The 25,003-nt window shown below is 43.5% G+C and overlaps 1 protein-coding gene and 1 long non-coding RNA gene across 2 annotated transcripts in view; one reads left to right on the top strand and one right to left on the bottom strand.

Moving 5' to 3' along the window:
- Positions 1-25,003, top strand: part of ATG4C (autophagy related 4C cysteine peptidase) — a 296,099-nt gene that overhangs the window by 221,628 nt on the left and 49,468 nt on the right. The window lies entirely within an intron of this gene.
- LOC146402910 (uncharacterized) lies at positions 11,142-16,092 on the bottom strand. Its single transcript, XR_014808112.1, has 2 exons — positions 15,855-16,092; positions 11,142-14,033 (listed from the first exon to the last, which is right to left on the bottom strand). It is a non-coding gene; the product is annotated as an uncharacterized LOC146402910 (long non-coding RNA).

Raw genomic sequence — 25,003 nt, 5'->3', positions numbered from 1 at the left:
ATTAATTTTCTAATTATGGATAAATGATCAGACAAGCTGAGCCAGGGCTCGCAATGGAGCCCCTGGGAATTGGTGCTTGCTGGATGGGAGGACAGGGCCTTGTAAAGCCTACAAATCTTTTATTATTCTCTGCCGCAGCACAGCGAGATTCAATTCTCTCAGATAATAGGTAAATAATAGTTAAGGATCAGGCTGTTAGGCTCAATTTTCTCTCTTTGTCTCTCTTTTTTTTCTCCCCGGTTTCATAATTTAAAGTAATGCCATTACTGTAACCATTCCAAATTCATTTGTCAAAGAGCCTGGAACATCATTTAATTTTAATCATGATAACAAGACAATGTGTTAATAATTCCAGGTCGGAGGAAGGCATTTGAAAACTTGTTTACCTGTTTACTCTCTCTTCCCATATGCAAGAAGAATTTATGAGCCGGCCCCATTTTTCTTTGCAGCCGGAGACATATCTGGTGGCTTCTCGGGGCCTGGGGAAAGAATTGGGACTTTGTAGGCAAGTGTATGTGGCTCAGGCAAGTGTGTCCATGGCCACAAACTTCCCGCCTGGGCATACGCGGGCACCCGAGTCGAGGGTGTCACAGGATGCATTTTTGTGGGCTGTGTGGACATCCAGCTCTCGGAGTGGGAATATCTGGAAGTCATCCTCCAGATGCCCAGAGGACGGGTGCACACACGGCTGGCATCGGCAAAGGACTCATATTACCGCTGCAAATATTAATATCGTAAAATTAAATATTGTTTTCAGGAATCTCGGTTTCGGTTTTATGTAGTCATTCTTTCAGCTAATTGTTTTCCTGCACCCTGATCCCGTAATTAGGGCCTGACTAATTATCTAATTACTACGTAGCAGAAGGGCAGGTTGATGGCGACATTCTCGCCATCTTTCAAAGCCTCGTTATCCTTGTGAAAGTCAGGGTTTCCTCTGGCTGCAGGCAGCCGCGGCCGCAGCCCCAAATGTCTGCTCACCTTCCGCATTTGTCAACCTGCTCATTACAGCGGTGAATTTGACACATCAGAAATGTCCCTTTGACAGGAAAGTTTATCCTGGAATGAAAACTGAAGCAAAAGAAAGAAAACCAAAGAAAGATGAAAGTGTAATTTATATTCTCGGATTTGCAATTGTAGTCTTGTCTGAAAGGCAGGCTATATGTCAGCTCTTTAGGAGCCGGGAGATGCTTGCTCCTGGAGCCCGGGGGCTCACGCCGGCCTGATCAGGGGCACAGAGGGCCTTGTTCATTTCACAACCCAGTGGGGCTTCCAGACGCTGAGTCGCTGTCACTCTGGGCTGGCCGGCTGCCCACAAGTCCACCCGAGGCCCAAGGAACTCACACACTTGGGGAGAAATTAGCCCGTAAACTCCAAGAGGCCGGAGACCCTGGTATCTGGCTCCCACCAACATCAGGTGACCGACACATGGCTTAATCAATAACCCAATTTTGTTTCATCCCTGCATCTTCACATTTGACACCTTTTGTCCCCTGTTCCGTTTTTACTACACTGAAAAGTCAGCCAGCTTCCTTTTTTTTTTTTTTTTTTGAGGCGGGGAGGATGGAGGGTTGGGGGAGGGGAAGCTGGCAGATCTTGCTCCTCACCTCGAAGACACCAAATGTTCTGAGCGTATCTTGCATATGTTCCTGTAGGTTCCCCTGGCTCCTCACAGCCTCCAAAAGGAGAAAATCTTATTAGACCATCAGAGTGACTCTGGTGAACAGCACACACCTAACTGAAGTGATAATTGTAGAATGATTATCAATTATAACCCCCACCAAATATGATTGTATATTCAATTGGCTTGGCGTAGATAAATGTATGTTTGTGCAATAAATGCATCTGTCAGGATTTTTTTTTTATGCTCTAAGCTGGATTTTCATTAATGAAGGAAGTATTAATTTAAATTAAGCACGCGGAGATCTTTATTAGTAAAGTCATCAGCAGCAAATAAGCTGGTTAATCAGTTTATATATCTGTATATATCTTTCAGAATCAATGTTTTCAATTGAGACCGTTGCCAAGTGGTTAGAATAAGACAGAGAGAAAACTCGCATGAAATACATTTCCTTTGCTCGCTGATGTCTGCCGAGCCCTATCGGCGTCTCTGAATGCAGTCATTGATGCAGCCACGATGACTGTATAAAATGTGTTTAATTGGCATGAAAAGGCACTAACTGAGAGCTGGTGGGGTTTCCATTATCTGGGTGGACATCTTATTTACTTTAGTGGATCCTGAGAGCAAGATGAAAGTACTTGAAAACTGAGGTGGGGGGTGGGACGCAAGCTGATGGGGTTTTGGGGTTGGTGGGGGGTGGCGGGTAGGGAGCTTTCCAATCATTCAGGCTATGCAAAAGGCAGCCGTGTGATGCCCCTGGCCTCCCTCGCACCCTCAGGAGAAGGACCGGTGTGGAACATTTTCCTAATTGGAATCTGCAAACTTGTGGAACTGTGGTTCCTGGCATTTTAGAGATTGTGTTTTCATACCACCCATCCCTTCAGTGTAGCTCAGAAGCTGGGAAGAGGAGAAAGTGTCATTTTAAACTTCAACCGGGAGTCACATAAAAGGGTGCAGGGGTGCTTCTCAAGGCACGTTGTGCTCTTTAGTCATTTGAATTGCTTCGGAATCCCTCGGGGTCCTGTGCATGGCGTGGTGCTATTCCTTCTGCTGATGCTTGGGGTTACCAGCCCCCTGCTGGGTGCATACTTAAGTCAATATTTCTGTTAATTGTTACAATACAAATTGTTCCATATCCCAGTGGTGGGAGTTCACGTCGATGCCAGCTGTGGAATGCCAACACCTACACACCGTCCCAAGAGGTTCCCCTGTGCTGCAGGGTTTGCCTTTTGAGAATGTTATTTAGTGTATCCTTCACATGTCCCAACATTCAGCACTAATCGAATAGAGAGAGGATGGCACTAGATTTATTTTTATCCTATCAATTCCTACAAGGAGAGGGCTTATTAACATGTTTTAAGTGTGCCTGGGACTCCCGGAATTCAGAAATGCCTTCATATGCTTCTACTCATTCTCCCCACCCCCCTATTTTCAACCCCAAGGTCTCTCTCTCGGACAGAGGATCTAATTTGTAAGCCATGTACTATCACAAATAAATGTCATTTATTTATGATAAATAAAAGGTGAGACAGAGGCATTCAGAGGATATATTTCTGACATTAACCAAACGCGCTTTATTTGTACGTGCTTGTTTGGTGTGCAGCTCATGGAGAGCTTTGTGATGAAGTGTGGTTTCTGTGAGAGTGATTAAAAGGCTTTAAGTATCTGAATCCGGAATCTGCAAAGTCGGAAGCTTAAATGGACTGGTGGATTGGAACCGTCCCCCAATCTCAGGGTCTAGGGCACATGCGCTCTGACAGACTCTGGGCAAAGCATGCCTAACTTCTCCTCCTTGGGGACCAGGCTGATGCTAACTTTCCCTAAGCGCTGGCTGTCACAGCCAATGGAATGCTCAGGATTTATGAGAAATATCATTAGATCTTTGGAAGAAGGCACTAGTAATAAAATAAGCCTTTTTGACCAAACTCATCGTTGAAGGTTTTTTCTCCACTGAAATCTGAAGGGGGAAAATGCAGTAAAAAGGACAATGGGTTTGCTCATACAGAATAATCCTACAGAGCCATCAGCCCTGATAACTGGGTGTGAAAACCAAAGGCCTATCTTGTGCTTAACCCTGTGGAATCCTGTGAAGAATGGATTGTCCTGTGGGACTTCAGGCAGTGGCTTGGTTCTTAAGGGCTATCATCTCCCTGACAAAGTCGTTGGGAAACTGTCTTTTCTCCCATTGCTCCTGAAAGACCCAAGATGCACTGGTCAATATACCTCCTGTAACTAGTTGTCACTTTGTATTAAAATGTTATGTGGTATAACCACGGAGTAGAAGCCACACACACCAAGTAATTTCCATGTAGTTATTTCCTCTAATTTCCATAACTATCCTATGACATGGAGAGGTTTTTTTTTTTCTTTTTAGGGCCGCACCTGTGTCATTTGGAATTTCCTAGGCTAGGTGGTGAATTGGAGCTGCAGGTGCAGACCTATGTCACAACCACAGTAATGCAGGATCCAAGCCACATCTTCAACCTACACCACAGCTTGTGGCCGTGCCAGATTCTTAACCCACTGAGAGAGGCCAGGGATTGAACCCACATCCTCATAGATACTAGACAGGTTTGTGACCTGCTGAGCCACAATGGGCACTGCCAGACATGGAGATTTTATCATGTCTCATTTTACAGATGAGGAAACTGAGTCACACAAGGTCCCACAGCAGAGCCAGACCTCTCATTGAGGACTCTTTAACTTAAAAACCTAAGCATCGAGCCACTACCCTCCACTGGCTACCACATCCAGCTTGGTGACTTTAGCTGGCACAAAGGTTATTACCGGGTATCTTAGTATTTCCAAATATTCTGGAATGTTCCCCTCCCTCTTCTTTACTATCCCACAGGAGCCTAGCTAAATACTTGGCTCCATTGGGTCTATGCTCTGCACTCATTGTCAGTGCTTCTTACACAGGAGACAGATCCCCACACATGGCCACCCGGTCCTGCTTCCAGCCCCCAGGTTGTGAAACAGGGTTGAGTGCTGATAGAGTGAACTGAGAGGCTGCTCATTCCTCAGTGACTCCAGAGGAGTCTGGGTCATATGGAAGAGGACAGCCTAGTGGGAAACTCAGCTCCCCCACTTGTTAGCCATATAGCCATGAGCAGGTGACTAGAACTCATGGTGCCTCGGTTTTCTCATCTGTGAAATGGGGGAAATAGCAGCAGCTACTTCATAGGGGTATTGTGAGAATCAACTGAGTTATTGTTTGTTTGGTGCTTGATGTGTGGTCAGAGCATGATTGGTATGATTCCTTGTGTAACTCTCTAAGTAGAGACTGAGACAAGGATCTTAAAATTTGGGGTTCAATCTAGATTGTCATTTTGATAACTGAGACAAGGTCGGATTTGTCCCACATGACTGGGAGAACTGGGTGGCCTGTAGACTAGCCCTTTATAAACCCCTAATACAAGCACGTGTCCACCAAATTGCACAGTTAGTATATTTGTAAGAAACGTTTCCCACAAAAACATTTTGTGTTCTCCCTCCCCTATCTATCTATCTATCTATCTATCTATCTATCTATCCATCCATCCATCCATCCAGTCTCACTTGCAGCATGTAGAAGTTCCGGGGCCAGGGATTGAACCTGTACCACAGCAGCGACTTCAGCTACAGCAGTGACAAACGCCAGATTCTTAACCTGCTGAGCTACCAAGGAAGTCCCAAGTGTTTTGTGTTCTTTTGCTGGACCTGGTAGGTACCAGAGACCCAAAGCTGAACAAGCCTAAGGCTTGGTTCCCATTCTCAAAGAGCACATGATCTAGATGGTGACAGGTACCCTGACTGTCATACAACTTGGCAAATGCAGTGGATGTCTGAGGAAAGCATGAAAAAGGTGGAGGGGCTTAACTACTTTGGTACTGCTGGGTCAGACCTGTCATTGAAGCTGCCCCAAACAAGTAACTTTTGACCCAGGGCTTGAAGAATGAGTTAGAATTGGCCTGTTGGAGAATGGGAGTTGCATATGGGCATCCACGCTGAAAAAACATCTTGAAGACATGCGTGAAGCTATAAAATGTAGGCTGTGTTTGGGGAGCGTTCTATGTAGGGCAGTTCTGGGGTGCACAGGGGGGTGAAGCCGGCTGTGAAGGGAATCACTGGTTTCCGAAAGGCAGAGTAATGTTTCACTTCTGTGGTTGTAAGCAACAGAAAGGGATGCTGGAAACTTTACAGGAATGACTTGGAGCATCAACAGGAGGGTAAGGAAGGCCATGTTCTTCCCATCCCACTGTTTCTTCTATTCACTCTGGTTCAAAAATCCCAGGAGAAAGATTCTGATTGGCTGAGCTTGAGTCACACATGCACCTCCTGGCTTACTAGGTGATGAAAGAAAAGTTGGGGTGGGCAGAGGCTACAGGACCCCTTCAACCTCTCAGGTGGATAATCAGCACACTAGAGGGCACCAAGACTACATCTAATCAGGAAAGGTAATTCCCCCAAAGGAAATCAGGGTGCTGATAGGAAGGGCAACTCTTTCTTTTTTTTTTTTTTTTTTTTTTTGGTTTTTTAGGGTCTCACTCGAAGCATATGGAGGATCCCAGGTTAGGAGTCCAATAAGAGCCATAGCCGCTGGCCTATGCTACAGACACAGCAATGCCAGATCTGAGCCACATCTGCAACCTACACCACAGCTCATGGCTATGCTGGATCCTTAACCCACTGAGTGAGGCCAGGGATTGAACCTGTGACCTCACGGATTCTAGTCAGATTCATTTCTGCTGAACCACAACGGGAATTCCAGGAAGGGCAACTCTTTGATGGATAGACAAAAAAACAAAAACAAAAACAAATGTCTGTTACAAATTACCATAATAATTGCTTCTGTTTATTAACCATATGTCACATATTATGCTGAATAATACTTTTCATATATGTTTTATTTAACCCTCATAACAATTCTAGGAGTAGGTGTACTCTTACTTTATATGGTTGGGGCAGACATATCCCATTTTTACAAATGAAAAAAATTACAGATCTTAACATATACACACTACTATATATAAAATAGATAAACAACAAAGACCTACTTTATAGCACAGGAAACTACACTAAATATCTTGTAATAACCTATAGTGGAAAAGAATCTGAAAAAGAAAATATATACATTCAGTTATATATGTATATATAAATGTATATATTCAGTTATATATATGTGTAGTTATATATAATAAATATATAATCCAGTTATATATAAATGTATACATTCAGATAAATATAAATGTATATATTCAGTTATATATATATATAAAAAAACTGAATAACTTTGCTGTACACTTGAAACTAGCACAACATTGTAAATTAAAACTAAAAAAATTATAGCTCAGAGAGGTTAGGTCACTTGCCCAAGGTCACTCAGCTAGTAAGTGAGCAAGTCAGAAAAATCCCAATGGCTTTGATGGCAAAACTCTCAATGACTGTTCTTTGTACTTCCAAGTTTTTGGGTGAAGGGAAAACATCTGCAGGTTAATATCAGCTCCCCACCGTGCCACCCCAGCCTTGCCTTCTGCCCTACCAAACCTGAATAACCAGCATCAACGTGGGGGGCACAAAGAGCCACCTCTCAGAACGAAGAGTCCCCTTGCCTGTAGGTTGTACAAACCAGCTGGCCAGCATCCTTTGCACTTGGGCTAAAACCTTTGTGGGTAACACCCCAAATCCCAAATCAATTCATTTCAAAGCAGTTTACAGCGTTACTTCTTTTTGAGCCCCAGGAATGGAGAAGTACACATCTGCAGGGCTCTGAAGCCTGTCGTTTTAATTTATGAGTAAGCAGAAGCTTCTGTAATCCCTGAGGGCAGATTTGCCCTCATTTAAAAAAAATTCCACAGGAATTAAACTTACCCCAGAAGTTTACTCCCAAACTATTAGAGAGATGTACTGTCAGTTCAAATCTAGAACCACATGTTTAGTATAAATAAGAAAAATTATTTATTCACACCATCTAGTTACCTAGTCAGCCAGTGACTCATTAATCTAGTCTCTAGTACTAAATATTTATAAGTGTTATTTAACCCACCCAAACAGTGTAAGGTAGGCATAGGATCCTCATTCGTAGACCAGGAATTGGCATTCAGATGGGTAACGTAACTAGCTGAAGGTTACGTGGTAGTAAGGTGTTCTTTTCACCTGCTGTGCAACGTTCTTGAGTCCTGAGCTCTCAGCAGATGTTCACTGACCTCAATCTTATTATAGATTTGGAGCAACCATGATTGGCTCTGTACCATTCTTCACATCCACTTTCCTTGAATTACCTCCTTGCCAGGAGAGGATACCTGAGAGTTTCAGCAAAATGGAGACTCTTGAGCTGATCCACCCGTGCCCAGAGCTGTCCTCTCCAATTTACCATTCACACTGGCCAGGAGCAACATGTCCAAAATGCAAAACTGATCATGCCGCTTCAGAGCTTGACAATCTTCAGTAGCTCCCGATTACCTTCCGTAGAAAATCCACATTCACATGGAGCACAAGACCCTTCATGATCTGGCCCTTGCCTACCTCCTCTGTCTCATCTGAGCAAACATTCTCCTGTGCCTCCTTCACTCTTGCTGTACAATTTTCCAAACCCCGTTGAAGGCACTGACACCCCTTTGTTCACTTGTTCTTTGTACAGCCCCCTTCCTTTCCATGTCTGCCCAGCTAACTCCTATTCGATCTTCAAAACTCAGCTCAATTATTGCTTCTCTGGAAAGTTCTCACCAGCATGATTGTGTCCACCCTCTGTGCTCCTCTGATGATTCCCATAGTATGCCAGGGGGCTGTCACTCTGGGCTGGAAGGAAGTTTGGGGGCTATATGGGGCACCTATCCCTATTCAAATGAGAATAAACAAAAAGGAAATAATAAATCTCACCTAAAGGGCATTTGGAAGTATTAGTGGGCTTCAGATGTGATTCAGTCAGCGTTTCTACTTCGGGTGTCTGTGATTTTCTCAGCTCTGCCCTCCTGGACATCTTTGTCCTTAGGCTAACTTCTCCAAAGGTAGCTACGAGAGTGGCTAACAGCTGCTGGGGCAATTCAGCTAGAGAGGAAAAGAGAGAAACGCCCCGCTCCCCATTTGTCCTTCTCTTTGCTATGAAGAGGGAAGCTTAGGTCACATGCCCATCCCTGGATCAATTACCACCGCCCAGAGAATATGGAATACTGATTGGCTGAAGCTAGCATGCTTGAGCAAATCACAGACAAAGATATGTGTAGGAGTCCCATGATTGGTTATTCAAGTATGAGTCGGCGCCCTCTAAGTCCCTTGGCTTATGTGGAGGAGCGGTGGGTACCTGAATAAAATGAAGTTCTGTTGGAAGGGAGCAATAAGGTGAGGGATGCTATGCTAAGCTACCTCAGTGGCCGCTTGAGTGCATGCACACCTCTGTCATTTCCTAAGACTGTAAGCTTCCTGAGGACAAAGGCCATTCTTTGCTTATGGCTGCACCCCACCATTGACCATAATACCAAAGTAATCTTCGGGGGAAAACCGAGATGGGTTAAAATTATTAAAACGCCGCTGGAGCTGAGGTTTATTCATAGCGAAGCAAAGGCTCAGGTTTGCGTGAGGTAAAGGGGAAAGGCACTATTTCTACCTGCTAGATCTCAGTTTGGTATATGGATTAGACCTTTTTAAAAGACATGTTTCTGTCTGCCAGGCTTTAGAAACAGTGATCTAAGAGTCAGACATTTCCTATTAAAGTTTAAAAAACATAGCTTTAAGTCATACATTATATTGAATGCTTTCATATCTCATCTGATTCAGTAGGTTTTAAACCTCACAGAGGTCACATTTTGAAACAGTAGTCACTTTTTACAACATCTCCAAACATTAAATAAAAATAAAAATTATTATGAAGAATAGAGATGTCCGTAGAGACCACTCACATGACGTGAATATTATTATTATTAAGGACAGTATTATTTGGAGTCTGAAGGTTACAATGGCTGGCTCATCTCTAAGCTTCATTTTTTCTTTACTGAATTGAAGAAAGAAGGGCAGATTCTATCAATGCTAATCTTTTTTCTTTTTTTTTAAAATGCCTATTTAGAATATGGGTTCTTAATCCGAAACAACCTCAGGGATGCTATGAATCCCTAAAATAGATGCAAAATTTTGTATGTGAACATTTTCTTTCAAGAGAGGGATCATAGTTTTGTTATATTCTCAAAGGGTTTTTAACCCACAAAAAGAGTTTAAGCCACAGATATTGGAGGGAAATTCCCTCGAGACCTTGTTTGTCCCACTGACTGAGGTTTCACATAAAGAAGAAAAGCTATTCCCAGGGTCAGACTATTAACTTAGATTGGTCGCTTCCAGGAAATAGGTCATCCTTGGGTTTCTCCTAGGATGTTTTAACTTCAAGAGTTATAGAGTTGGTAGATACTCTAAATGAATGGGGCTCTGTAAGGAGAAATCAGAGAAGCAATTCCGAGGCTCCTACATCCGCCCATGCCCACCCCCGCGCCTTTCTTCAACCCTCTCCTGAAGCTAAAAGGGCCTATTCTGACTCAAACACATCCTCCTTCGTGCCCACACTTACTGGGGACAATCTGTAATTTGCCTAGCCAGTCTAGGGACTTTCCCTCAGCTAACATTTGTAAACAGAAATAAAGCTAGTGGTTTATTGTTTGTCTCCGAAACCTTGCAATTATGATGCCTCATCCCCTCAGTCCTAATATATAAAACAGTACGAGGAAAGTGAAATCATGAGGGAGTGTGACTGCATGTGTGTGCCCCCCTCCACTGTGTGTGTTCAGGATGGCTCTGAAAAGGTGTTGTCTTTCCCCCCGCCGCCCCCCCCAAGAAGCATCCTTATCAATAAAGAGAGAGGATTTGTATTGTTAGTTATCTGCTTTTTCTTTGTTTCCCTTGTTTCAGTGTTCAGTTGCATTTTACTGTTTAGAACTTGAAGGATGTATTCAAACTTACGGAGCGTGACATTTTAACTATCTCATCTCACCATGATTCATCTTCATTTATGTTCCTCCAAACTGTAGTCTTGAGAAAGCCCACCGTCTCCAGGTTCTCCAGTGGGTAGGAGACCATAAACATCATTAAATGAGTCCAGTGTCAACTAACTTGTGAGTGAGGCTGGCTCGTTAGATCCTGAATGTTCTCCTAATGAGATGCTTTGCTTTAGGATGGGGACATGGGGACATCAGCAATGGCCTCTGTGGTGTTCGCTGAATGATCAGAATGAACCAGGAAGAACACAATGAATCAAATGGTCTCAAAGGAACACGGGGATGTGCTGAACCCATTGGCTCAGCAGATCCGTAACACATCATATTCGAGGTTTCTGTTCTCCGAAACACTTGCTGCCCCTAGATGATGCATGACTTGCAAAATGTATCCGTCTCAGGACCCAGAATGCTGCTGCCAGAGCATATGGTACGTCTTTAGTTGACTTCCGTTTTAGAGTTCAACCTCAACTGAACTTTGGTGGTAAAAAAAAAAAATCAGCTCTGTCTGCCCTCCCTCTAGGAGCCTTCGCTTGCGAGTAGAATGAATCAATAATGAGGTCATGAGCAAATATTATGGATGCCTTTTATTATTTATAATAATAAATAATAAAAGGCATGGGCGCACAGCTCTCTCCTGTTCTAGTCGAACATTCATGACCCGTGGCTCCCCCTCCTCTTCCTCTCTCTTTCATTCAGTCACAGTTACAGTGAAAGAATAATATATCACAAGCCATGACCCCTTGGCCTTTATGAATTATCTGTTTAGAAAGATGTGAAGCCACCTTTTATAGCCACCATAATAGATACTTAGACATAGCGGATCAATAGTGAACAAGTTTGCTGGTTATAGTTAATGGGTATCAAAGGGACACTCTGACGGTGACCTCTGACATTGTGTCTGACAAGAAATCTTTAGAGCAAAAAATAAGGAAGACGGACAGTTTTTAAAGTTATGAATGCAGATCCATAGCAAAGCATCGTAGCTTTCTCCAGGTGGAAATAATTCAGACTTGCAGGAAGTCACTAATTTCTGCAAACCCCTTAATTTGGAGCCCTGAACTCGAAATAGCAGTCCATTGCTACACTATTTTGGAAACAGCTATGGTACCAGGCCTGACACAAGCCCATTTGTTATCCAAGGAGAACCAACTGAGATTGTTTTCCTGTCAAAGAGGACTTTTCTCTTTATGAAATAGGCTGTCATTTATAATTTTAAGCAGGCATAGATTTGTTAAACAGCTCCATGGTAATGGGTTTCTATAAGAAGATCCACAGACCCATAGTTCTGGAAAGAAATTGAGCTTATGAGATATTTAAAAACCTAATGGGAATGGAATATTTGGGGTTTCTTGAAAAGATGGTTTCTGCTCTGCACACTGTCAAGGGAATTTAACAATAAATCCATTGTTGTGTGTCTGAGAGTCTGTTTGAGGCAATTATATTTTCATACATCCTATGGAGTTGATCTTAGGGAAATCCACCAGGGCGCCCAAGCCCACATTTTCATGTCCCTGCACTGTGGGGGACTCCCAAGGGTGAACATTAGCGGTGGCAAGCAGGTTTAAAAAGAGTCAGGGAAACAGCTAGTTTGCGAGGGGTCTTGAAGAGAGCAGACTGCAGCACTCCACCTGGCAGAGAAATTAATATACGTGGCATCCAATCCAAACGAGAGGAAAGGCTTCTGTGTGCAAAGTCCTTTTCACTCCGCTCCCCATGTACATACTGTATTATGATGTCACACTCCAGTAGCGTTGCTCTGAAGTCTCAATGGTCTCCCTGCTGCTAAGCACCATTGAAAACACATTTGTCCTGACGGTTCTTTTCTTTGAATCCCCCTCTCATCTGTGTAAGATGAATCACTCCTGGATCCAGACTGACTCCGAGGATAGAGCCGGGTCCTGACGAGGTAACCAGCCTCCTATGGCTTAAACATTTTAATTAATTTCAACACTAATGCACAAATGAGAGTTAATCACCCTGCCGCAGTGCTTTCTAATTTACTAAGTTTATTCATTAAAACTTTCCTTACTGAACTTTGATTGAATGTCATGCTTTTTTGGAGGCCTTTCAAACTGCCTTAAGGGTTTTCAAGTAATATCTTGGGCAGCTGCTGAAAGCTTTCAGTGTTTGCTTAAAGAGAAGAATGGGGGGATCTGATCAGCAAGAAATCTTCACTGCGCTGAACAAGGAGCCTTTTAGGTGGCAGGAGGCCTGTAAAAGCAGGTTTGTTTTTAAGCAATATATAAAAAAAGAAAGGGAAACTTAAGTATCTAATAAAAGAAATAAAATCAGTCACCTTAGTACTTGGCAAAACTTGGGAAAACATTTCAGGGTAAGATGCAGCCATCCCTTCAACACCCAAAGAACGGTAGCAGCACTTTGTACTCATGTGGGGAGAGGTAGTCATAATGGGTTTACTGATTTTATTATTTTGGAATCAATGTAACACAAATCTTTGGTAGGCTGTTTTGCCCATTAATTGCTAGTACCTAAATTTTTTTTTTTTTTAACTGCGATAGCGTTTCAATGAAACCTTTTATTTGAAACTAACTCAAGGAGTTCCCGTCGTGGCTCAGTGGTTAATGCATCCAACTAGGAACCATGAGGTTGCGGGTTCGATCCCTGGCCTTGCTCAGTGGGTTAAGGATCTGTTGTTGCCGTGAGCTGTGGTGTGGGGCGCAGACTCGGCTGGGATCCTGCGTTGCTGTGGCTGTGGTGTAGGCTGGTGGCTGCAGCTCCTATTAGACCCCTAGCCTGGGAACCTCCATAGGCCGTGGGAGCGGCCCTAGAAAAGGCAAAAAGACAAAAAAAAACAAAAAACCAAACCAAACCAAACAAAAAAACCCCAACTCAAGAAAAACGTAATCTTTACCTCTCTAATTGACAGTCTTCACTATCAGGGGCCCGGATACCCCATACTCTTAGTTACAGAAAGGCAGCTCTCAGGCTGACAGGTAAAATACACGCAATTGCTTTTTCAGTCTTGCACAATGTTAATGTCTTCAGAAATGTGCTCCTTCCCTGTCTCTATCTTTCTATACCCCTTTCAGAGTCAGAAAAAATACTTTAAAAGTTTAATAAACACTCCAATAACTTGGGAGGAAAAATTCAAGTCAGAGTTATTAATAAAAGCCCGGCTCCTAATATGCCATGAATCAAAATACAAGTTTTCACATTCACTTCCATGTTCTATAAATACTGCTCGGTGTTATGCAACAAGACATGACAAACTCATTTTTAGAAGGTATTTTTAACTTCAGGGAGCGAGAAAGGTTACCCGAATTCATTCCTCCTTGCAAAATGAAACTCGACTTGGAAGCACTCCTTTCCTTCCTTGCAGGGGGCACGTCTTGTCACTTCGCGTTGGCTGATGACATATTCCGACTTTCCAGGCTCTTAAAAACTCTCTTTAAAAGAATCTTCTCTTCAAATGTCTAATCCCTGTGTCCACCAAAACCCAACTGAAAGAGAAATAGTGAAAAAGAGAGAGAATGAGAGCAAAATATTCAAGCACTCAGGTCAGGCAAACTGGCTTGCTCTTGCTTTTCACCAGCTGTGTGACCTTGGACCAGTCATGGAGCCTCCCTAAGCATGGTGTTCTCAGCTGTGAGAGTCGTGTTATTACAGCAGCTTATTTTATAGGGCTTTTGTGAAAAATAAGAGCTAATGCATAGGTAGCCTTTGCTATATATAATAGCACTTACAGGTGTCAAACATCATTTACTCTTCACCCTGGCTTCAGGAATCAGTATTCTTTTTTTTTTTTTAACAAAACTTATTTAATGATTTTTATTTTTTTCCATTAGAGCTGGTTTACAATGTTCTGTCAATTTTCTACTGTACAACAAGGTGACCCAGTCACACATACAGATATACATTCTTTTTTCTCACATGACCATGCTCCATCATAAGTGACTGGACAGAGTTCCCAGTGCTACGCAGCAGGATCTCACTGCTTATCCATTCCAAAGGCAGTAGTTTGCCTCTATCAACCCCAGATTCCTAGTCCATCCCACTCCCTCCCCCTCCCCCTTGGCAACCACAAGTCTGTTCTCCATGTCCGTGATTTTCTTTCCTGTGGAAAGGTTCATTTGTGCCACATATTAGATTCCAGATATAAGTGATATCATATGGTATTTTTCTTTTTCTGGCTCATTTCACTCAGTATGAGATTCTCTAGTTCCATCCATGTTGCTGCAGATGGCATTATTTTGTTCTTTTTATGGCTGAGTAGTATTCCATTGTGCATATATACCACATCTTCCTAATCCAATCCTCTGTCGATGGACATTTGAGTTGACTCCATATCTTGGCTATTGTGAATAGTGCTGCAATGAACATGTGGGTGCATGTGTCTTTTTCAAGGAAAATTCTGCCTGGATATATGCCCAAGAGTAGGTTGCTGGATCATATGGTAGTCCTTTGTGTTTGTGAGATGTGTCCATGATATTATGTGTAGCATGAGGCCATTCCTTTTTCAGTGCTGTCTGCTATTTCACTGTATGACTTTGCAGCCGTTCATTTATTTATGCAGCTGTTGCAAGGCCTTTGAGTGGTTCCTTACAGAGCTATAACAAATAACGCTGCCATGAAATTCTTGAATGTCTTTTGGTGGACTTTGTATTTCTGATGACTATTTCCCTAGGAGAGGCAGTGATGAGTTGAGCGTATATCCAAGTTCAGCTTCATTAGATTGAGCACGTGTGTTTTTAAAATGCACTGCAAGTGATTCTGATGAACAGCTAGGGCGGGAAACCACTGATCTCAGCTGGGACACCTTATGGATGGCTCAGTTGGTGTTTAAAGTGTTAGAGTGCAAAAGACATTTTTAAAAGCCTGATGGGAATGGAACATTTGGCACTTCTTGAAAACTGGCCTTTGTCCTTCATCTTACAAAGGGAACTGGTTACCTGAGAACTAACTGGTGAGGGTCAGGGTTGAGAGCAGCAAGAAGAGTAAGGTGATCTATATCTCAAGTAAAAATTCACGATACCACGTGTCTTTGCAGTATCTTCTAAAATATTGCAATGCAGAGGCTCTTCTCTAAGTAGCCAGGTAAAAGGGTGCCCCGTTTTTTCTCTAGCCTGGGCTTCTGCTTTTACTCCATCTCTGAGATCACAGAGCCTTCAAACAGTCCCCGCCCTCTGCCTGGGATCCTGCCCACGGCCTCCCCTCCTCCCCTCTCTCCTGTCCCCGTGTCCCTCCTCTTCCGAGAAGTCTTCCTTGTCTTTCCCTTTGTTGCATTTGACTGAGAGCTCCTTGAAGGCAAGCTCTGCACTTACCCATATGGTATATCCAGGAACTGCTGTATATCTTCAATCAATGCTCAATCAGTACTTTAAGAAAACTGTTCTCAACAGGTATAACATGAGCAGCTTCCTCATAACATTTCAAGGCATTAAGCATCGATCCTGTATTTGTTGCCAAATGGTCCTTCTTTCAGAGACTTTCAGGTCAATCTAATGCTTAGGAGCACAGGCCCACTGACCCTGACCAGGACACATGGAGGGAACAAAAGAGGACAGGACAAACCTTACAGGAGTTAGTTAATTGATTAACCAATCAATTAATTATTAACATGATATACAAACAGAAGAGCCTTTTCTTAGGGATTTCAAGGGGACGGCTCTGATGGGTGCAGCTAATTGGACTTTCTGTTCATTATTAACCCCTCCAGTCATGGTTGTCACCAAGGTGGGGAAAGCAGAGAGATACTTTTCCTTTAGAGATAATGTCATTTCTAAATGGTATAGATCAAGAGGTCGCCGAGGAGGGTTGCTGTATACGCCTGCTGTGCAGGATGTGCACTGCACAATTCCAGGGTATGAAAATGAGCCCCTCGGAGTTATAAGCCTCCTTAATGTCATCTGTGAAAACTACCTCAGAGGGCTATTATGAAGATGGAAAAAAGCTACCATGTCTGAAACAGAGAGCACAGTGCCTGCCAATGATTCAGTGAACAGATTTTTTTTTTCCTTTTAGGGCTGCACTCATGGCATTTGGGAGTTCCCAGGCTAGGGGTTGAATTGGAGCTACAGCTGCCGGCCTACGCCACAGCCACAGCAATGGCGGGATCTGAGCCACGTCTGTGACCTACACCAGCGTTCATGGCAACGCTGGATCCCCGACCCACTGAGCGAGGCCAGGGATTGAACCCACATCCTCCTGGAGACTAGTCAGATTCGTTTCCATTGAGCCCACAACAGGAACTCCCAGTGAACAGGTTTTTAAGGACCTGCTTTTGATGGGGACTCGTGGGGCGTATGCAGACATTAATAAATAAATACACATATACCCCCAAAGTGGCAGTGAGTGCTCTGAAGGGAAAGAAACCCCCAGAGAACATTGGAGTATGGCTGGAGTGGAGGGTAGGTGTGGGTAGCGAAGGCCTCTCCAGGGATTGCCATTTAGGCTAAGCACAGGGATGAGGCTGTGTTCCCTTAGCAGAGAGTGGGAGAAGGTGAACTTCCCAGCTGAGGGGTCAGCACAGGTGGGAGTGTGGCTGCACAATGACAGCAGAGGGGACGCTGGTGTGGGCTGAGGTTGGGAGTTCTTAACACATGCTATTTCCTGCTCCCTTTCTTTCTTTGTTTTCCTGGTTCTTTAACTCAAGCATCCACGCCAGCTCCTGGACACTAGCTGGTGCGTGATGTGATCTGGTAAATGTTCTAAAATGTTGTGATTCAGCTATTTTAAGAGGGTCTACAAGCACAGGCACAACCCTATGGAAATGGCTGATGTGGGTGATACCAACTTGGGGAGACTCCCCCTTCTCCGACCTCGTTTTTCCTTGTAGTGCCTCCTGCAGCCACTGCTTGATGGCACTGATCTGGGCCGTGACCCTCCCACTGTAACACGCTGTGTAGACGTTTCCTGGAAGCATCCGTGCTTCAGACCTTCTTTTCTTGCATTCCTCATCAAATCTGATCTATGCTATGTCCGGTTCCCTCTGGACCTGGCTAAATGCCTGACTAGCTCACTTGATTATTTAAGTTAAGTTTATAAATGGCTTATTAGGTTGACCCTTACATGGGATTTGGAATACGTATATCTCAGTCGTTGCTTTCAGTACCCTGACAAAGACAAATACTCGTATGGAAATTTCGAGCATAGAGGAAGAACAAATGGGATAGATTTCTGAATGGCTGGTAATCCTCAAATCTCATAATAGTCTTATGGGGTTGGATGCGTTAGGCAGTAAGAAACTTCTATCCCAGAAGCTAGACCCAAGCCTTGACGTAAATTAATTCAACACTCAAAATAGTTTTCTCTGCAAAGGACGCCTATGGCTTTCCCAGTCACACTAAAGTTTTTGAAGGGTTAGGTGGGAAAAGAACAGTTGAAGATTCGTGAACACCACAAAATCCATTAATTACCTTGCAGACGGAGGCTGACAGAGATTTCTCCAAGAGTGGTTCTTGCATCACTGGGCCTCAGAGTCTCCCTTTCCTGGCTGGGGTTTTCCTGGCATTGACCGGTGTCCTACATTGGAATCCGTGACTTAATTTTTCTGTTCTCTATTAGTACATGAAAGGAGAACTGGCTGTCTTTGCAAATAGCAAATAGGCAGTAAGAAGAGAAGAATGTCTGCCAAACCAGAGGACTCTCCTCATCCGTAACGTGGAGGCTGATGGTATTTCCCGCACAGAATTGCGAGGATGAGAGAAACTAGTACAGGTTAACAGGTGAGCACATAGAAAGTACCAAGAAAAGGAAGTTGTCAGAGCTCCTGGTCCACAGTCCTTGGGGCCTGATGTGTCTCAGAATTTTGACTCTGTCGGATTTTAGAAAGGTAATGCGGTGCGTATACTGTATACTGTGTAATAGTCCCCATGGAGTTTGAGGAAACACATGAATATTTATGTGATCAAACATATTACTCTTTCTTTAATCAAATATGTGCATAGCTCACTAAGCAGAATAATTAAAGATTATAAATAATTTCACATCATTTGGTTTATATTTTGTCACGACAATGGACTAAATGTTTGTGCCTCCCGCCCTGAAATTCACATGCTAAAATCCTCGCCCCGAATGGTATTAGGAGGTGAGGCCTTTTGGAGGCAATTAGGTCATGATGGTAGGGCCCTTATAAAAAAAAAAATGAGTGCCCTTGTAAAAGAGACCCTAGGAGGCTTTCTTGCCCTCTTTTCCTTGTGTGAGGACACAAGAAGTTGGCAGTTGGCAACCTGAAAGAGCTCAATCAGGCTGGCACCCTGATCTCCAATTTCCAGCCTCCAGACTGGGAGAAATACATTTGTATTGTTTATAAGCCACCCAGTCTAGGGTACTTTGTTACAGCAGCCTGAACTGACCAAAACAGTCACTAGAAGGTCTTGCACCAAACTTATGAAAAGCACTTTTGCTTTTAGAACTTAATGGATTTCAAATAAGAGCTTTCTATTATTTCTGTAACTCAGATAGTTAAGATTATCTCCTTACCCCACCCCCAGTAGACATTCAAGCACCTTTTTCTTTATTTATTCTGATTATATTTTGAGATGCAGAGACTGATACTTCCTGGAGTTCCCATCATGGCTCAGCGGTAACAAACCTGACTAGGATCCATGAGGACGTGGGTTCTATCCTGGCCTCACTAAGTGGGCTAAGGATCCAGCATTGCGGTGAGCTGTGGTATAGGTTGCAATGCAGCTTGGATGTGGCGTTGCTGTGGCTGTGGCATAAGCCGGCAGCTGCAGCTCTGATTTGACCCCTAGCACGAGTGCACCCCTAAAAATACAGAAAGAAAAAAAGAGAAAGAAACCGATAATTTCTGATATGTTAACTGAGGATATAAGAACCGATATGTAGACATAAGAAAGTGGATTATTCTATATTATTCTGTGATAAAACCTAGGACCTCAAAGAAGTAGATTTTAGCTCAACAGAAGAGGACATTTGAGGATGACTCAATGTCTTATGGGGTTGGGTATCAAGTCGTAAGTAGTAAACGTCTTACTACCTATGCAAGTGGCTGAGCTCCCTGCCACTGGAAGCATCTAAGCAAAGATGGCAGCATGCCCATCATGTCCATCATGAATTCCTGCAAGGAGCTGGGTATTAAGATATAGGGTGTCCAAGGTCCCTTCCAAGCCTAAAACCCTATAACTCTATGTTTTTATCAAGGGATTTAGCTATAGTCAAGGGAGATTTCATCTCTATTATGCCAGGATTTAAGAAGAATCAGGAAATTGTTCTTTCCATCTGATCACTGGGCTATCAGCAAACTAGCAGATATCTAAGGCCGTCTGTAGCTGAAGTGTGCTCTGTGGGGTGATTCTAATTAATTCTATGACTCAATAAGTTTGGTTAGATACTATGGGTTTAGACAATATTAATATATATCTTTTCGAAAGGACTTATCCTTGTCTTCAAAATGCTAATTTATACCATACATGTCCAAGAGGAAAAGGTAAAAGGCAGAGTTTCTCACATGTATTTATCCACAGATTCCAGTTTAGGATGTATCTGGCAGGATTTGTCTTCCAGGGAAGAAACTTTGGAAAAGCAAGCCGAAGCACATCATGGCTTGGCAAAGTAAATTAGGAGGTAGAGATGTTGCCAGACGCTGGTTGCAAGTCAAAATGTGGGGGAAACCCTGATGACTAAGGCCTCTTCCCATCCCTAAAACTCAGGGAGACGGAGCTGGCCTTTGGGCCACCGAAGTGTTTATTAAGCATTTTACTTTCACATTCCCTTTTCTGAATTCATTCTCTTTCCCACCTTTATTTTTTCTTTTTTCTTTGTCTTTTTAGGGCCGCACGCATGGCATATGGAAGTTCCCAGGGTAGGGGTCGAATCGGAGCTATAGCTGCTGGCCTACACCACAGCCACGGCAGTGCCAGATCAGAGCCTCGCCTGTGACCTACACCACAGCTCACGGCAATGCCGGATCCTTAACCCATTGAGCGAGGCCAGGGATCAAACCCCCATCCTCGTGGATCCTAGTTGGGTTCGTCAATTGCTGAGCCACGATGGGAAATCCCATCCCACCTGTAAATATTATGAGAAATCAGTTGCTAAAGAGACACCCAAGATACAGAGGTGGGAGAGCAGAGGGCTGAGCCGTTGTAGCCTCTGAGTTTGGAGGTTTCGCTCAGCCCCTGAGTCCACCTGCTGCTGCTTACCTCAGTCCCTGGCCTATGGCTTCATTATTTGCTGTCTCTGGGCGCTAATGATCCACTTGAAGAGCTCTCAGCTCACGAGCAGTGGATGGAAGCATTCAGGGCTCCGGTAAAACCAAAGGTGCCGAGCACTCAAGCCATTTATTATCAGCATGATGAACACCGACAATGGGTTTATACTGTCAGATTATACACTTAATTTAATTAATAAAAAAATTAAGATCGTCACCATTAACCTGCATTTGCTCAGAATGCCACAGGGGTGATTAGTTAGAACGGCACTGAAGGTTTTATAGTCCACTCTACTAAGAATTACTTTGGTACCAATTAGGATTTGCCATAATATCACCCTGTGTAATACCCCCATTACATTACACATTTTCTCCAAGTGATTGAGCGCAACACAACGGGGATGAGATGTCACAGGACTCTCCCCTCGGCGCGAGCGTGGGAACTCCCACAAATGTTCACATACTTGCTAACTGGAGAGGAGACCCTGATTTTTTATATTACACAAACCCATTTCAAGGGTAATGATTCCGTGTCACCGTCCCTGTGAGCAATGGGAAATTAGACACACACACGGCTACAGGCTTAGGCAGAGAAAGGCTCTCCCTTGAACATCTTGGATCTAAAATGTTCCTTATTCCTTCTAAGAATTTTATTTTTTCAAGTCTATTTGACTTCGAATATCTTACTTTTAGAGTCAAAGAAGAACACAGCATTCAGACAATTTTTAAAAATTACTTAAATAAACCCAGTGCATGAGTGATTCTGGTTCACTGATGAAAAATAAAGTGGGAAAACACAGATTTTAAAAAGTACAGGAGTTCCCATGGCTCAGTGGTGAATGAACCCAACTAGTGTCCATGAGGACGAAGGTTCCATCCCTGGCCTCGCTCAGCAGGTTAAGGATCAGGCATTGCCGTGAGCTGTGGTGTAGGTTGCAGACGTGGCTTGGATGCTGCGTTGCTGTGGCTGTAGTGTAGCCTGGCAGCTGTGGCTCCAGTTCGATCCCTAGCCTGGGAACCTCCATATGCCACAGGTGCAGCCCTAAAAAGACAAAAAAAAGTATAAAATATGTATAGAATAGATAACTGGCAAGAACCTACTTTGTAGCACAGGGAAACTACTCCATATTCTGTAATAACCTATATGGGAATAAAGCGAGAATATAGATATACATACATACATATATACACATACATATATATGTATATAATTGATTCACTATCCTGTACACCTGAAACTAATACAACATGGTAAGTCAATTAGAGTCCAATACATTTTTTCAAAGACTATAAAAATCATATACGATCTCACTCATTACTAGGTTATATACCTTTCAAGATTCTTTCCTATGCAAATAAAAGTTTGTATTTTTAAAATATAAAGAGGGGGTGAGGAGGGACGAAGTAGGATTTGGGGGTTAGCAGAGGCAAACTATTATATATGGGATGGATAAACAAAGTCCTACTGTATAGCACATGAAACTATATTCAATATCCTGTGATAAACCATCATGGGAAAGAATACGAAAACAAAGATATATATGTATAACTGAGTCACTGCTGTACAGAAATTAACACAACATTATAAGTCAACTGTACTGCAATTAAAAAGAAATACCTAAAACATTAATGAGACCATGTTCCACGCAGATTCATTCAACAACAATAACACCATCAACAGCTTGTCAGGTCAATAACTATTTTCAGATGTTTAAAAAAGTTTCACTATAGGGTTACCTGTATGCATGTAACGGATCACCTACTGTGGGTTTCCAAATTCTTAACATTATAAACATGAACTGCAGTGAACACCTGGTTGGAAAACCCTTGGGGCCCTTTTTACATTCTTTCTACAAAACACATTCTTAGAAGAAGTGGAATTGTTGTGTCAAAAGTTGGGTCCATTTTAAGGCTTTTGATATCCTTGGCCAAATTACCCTCCCCAAACATTTTACCAATATTTGTTCCCATCAGTATTCTCACACAAAATAGGCTTTTAATGTGCTCATTCCTCCTTGTCTTTGGAGATTAGATCAATGCAAATAGTGTCGTGTTAAAGAAATCTTCATAATCTGGGTCAGAAGGATGAGTGTGATCTGAGTTGGTAGAAAGCAGGGAGGGCCGGGGACGTGGCCTAAGACATTAAGTATTCATGTCTCAGAGGCTCCAATGATATAGTGACATTTATTGAGCCTTCGGTCTCTGCCCAGGGGAGTTTCGGTGTGTATGTGTGTCAGGGAGTCGGGGGCACAAGAGGTCAGCCATGCCAACAGACAACACAATACCGTGTGGAAGCGAGTGATGAAGTGAGCAGGATATTCTGGGAGGATCTGCAATCGGGGAAGGCTTCCTAGAGGAGGCAACCTTGAACGGAGAGCTGCAGGAGGAGACAAGTTGGCCAGTAGTGGTAGCAAAGGCGGAAGGCTGAGTCCAGCATGACTTAGGAAAGGACTGGATGACCTCTGTTCTTTCGACACATTTGCACTGATGACCTGTTATGTGTGGGCACTGTTCTATGAGGTGGGTACGCAGGGACAAAGGAGAGACTAGATCCCCGTTCTCGTAAGAGTTCCCGTTCTACGGTAGGGGTTGGGTGACACCACCCCCTCTAGAGCCCATCGAGGTCTCAAAGAGAAGAGGAGCCTCATTTGTGCTGTGCTGTCCTGACATGCCTGGGGCCCAGAGCGGGGCCTGGCTGAAATCTGGGAAGCCTTGGGAGTTCAGGAAAAAAAATGACAGGTCACCCAGATAAAGGGATAGAAGAAAAAAAAAAAATGAGTGAGAGATGAGTTGCCAGGAAAGAGGGACGTGCAGAAAAGAAGAGCAGGCAAAAAGGAGCCAAAGAATCAAGAGGAAAGAATCGGCCAGGGCCTCCTGGGGAGCCCTGTGGGGCAGTCACCCCACCATGCTTCTCACTCATCAAGGCCAGGCTGCCCCCTGCTTCTCATTCCCACCCCTGCCAATGAGATAAGACGAGAGCAGAGAGGTTCCATCCCCAGAAGGCAAAACAGCCCATTTGCCTTGCTCAAATATTTATGTGCGCAGAAAGCAGCTGCAGCCAGGTGGCTGAGCTGACGGCCAGGCCGTTCTATTTCGGAGGCCTATGCTCATCAGGCTTATGTCATCTTTGGTTCGGTGGCCGGACCAAATTGGACTTTTCATTTCTTGAGAGTATACCTGCTCCCCTCCCCCCAAATGTTTTTCCTTTCACTGCTTCTCGAACACAAACAATAAAAACCTACATCTTTCATCCCGTCCCATTTCCTGGACTTGGCACATCCGGCTGTGAGGCTCACATCTCCTTACATCTCTTCTGCAGCCTTAGATTAGACACCTTGTGTCAGAATCCACCTGGCCTGACAGCGGAGAAAGGAAAGATGAGATGAAATTCAGCAAGAATGGGGGAAAAAAAATGTCATCCCGTGTTTCCTTCCTTCCTTTCTTTTTTTTTCCTTTCTGGTCAGGACAACTTTACAAATACTTTCACGTTTTGTTTCATTTTTTTTTTTTTCCTCCCTCCTAAAGCTGGCTGTCCATGAAAAATTCAGGATGGCTGTTCATTCCCTAAATGTCTTGGGTAATTGGATGGAATTTCCAGCAAGTGTCAAGTATTTAGGATAAAAAAATATCTCCTGACTTCAGCAGTATAACTGAAAAACTCTCATTAGTTACTCCACTTTATTTAAATATATATTTTTTCTTCAATGTTTTAGGTGATGAAGAAGATTAAAAATGATCCCATAACAGTCAGTATAGTATTTTACATTCACTGACCTTTTGGGTAATTTGATGTGCTCCTTTAGGAAGTCAGCTATGGCTGCGTTAGGTGAAAACCTGATTTATAAACATTGTTCGGGGATGTGCGAGGTGGGAGTGGGGCAGGGGTGGGGGTGGGGGCGTATGTATTTTGTTCCCATCCTGAGTTTTTACCTTTTGCTTCAGCTCACATCTTTTCAGCCATTCATTAATATATTGTTATTCTTCCTCCCTAAATTACTGCCACATTTTCGCTATCAATGCTCAGTTTCCCATGAGAACTAGGCAGAGCTGAGGTAGGAGGCCTTAGGGTTGGGTTGAACGGAGGATATTTACTGGAAAAGACTGCAAATCATAATCGAGGGGGAGATAAGGGTCTACCTGGGAAACAGAACATCACATTGGAAGGGAAATTTTTTTTTTGTCTTTTTGCCTTTTCTAGGGCCACACCCGTGGCATATGGAGGTTCCCAGGCGAGGGCTCTCATTGGAGCTATAGCCACCGGCCTACACCACAGCCACAGCAACTCGGGATCTGAGC

The sequence above is a fragment of the Sus scrofa genome, chromosome 6, assembly GCF_054392235.1.
Source record: "Sus scrofa isolate SSC_HxYL_T2T_F1_AM1 chromosome 6, Sscrofa_HxYL_maternal_Yorkshire_Landrace_v2.0, whole genome shotgun sequence".
In the NCBI taxonomy this organism is placed as follows: domain Eukaryota; kingdom Metazoa; phylum Chordata; class Mammalia; order Artiodactyla; family Suidae; genus Sus; species Sus scrofa.
Note: the sequence above shows the minus strand (reverse complement) of the source record. Positions and strands in the feature narration are given on the sequence as shown.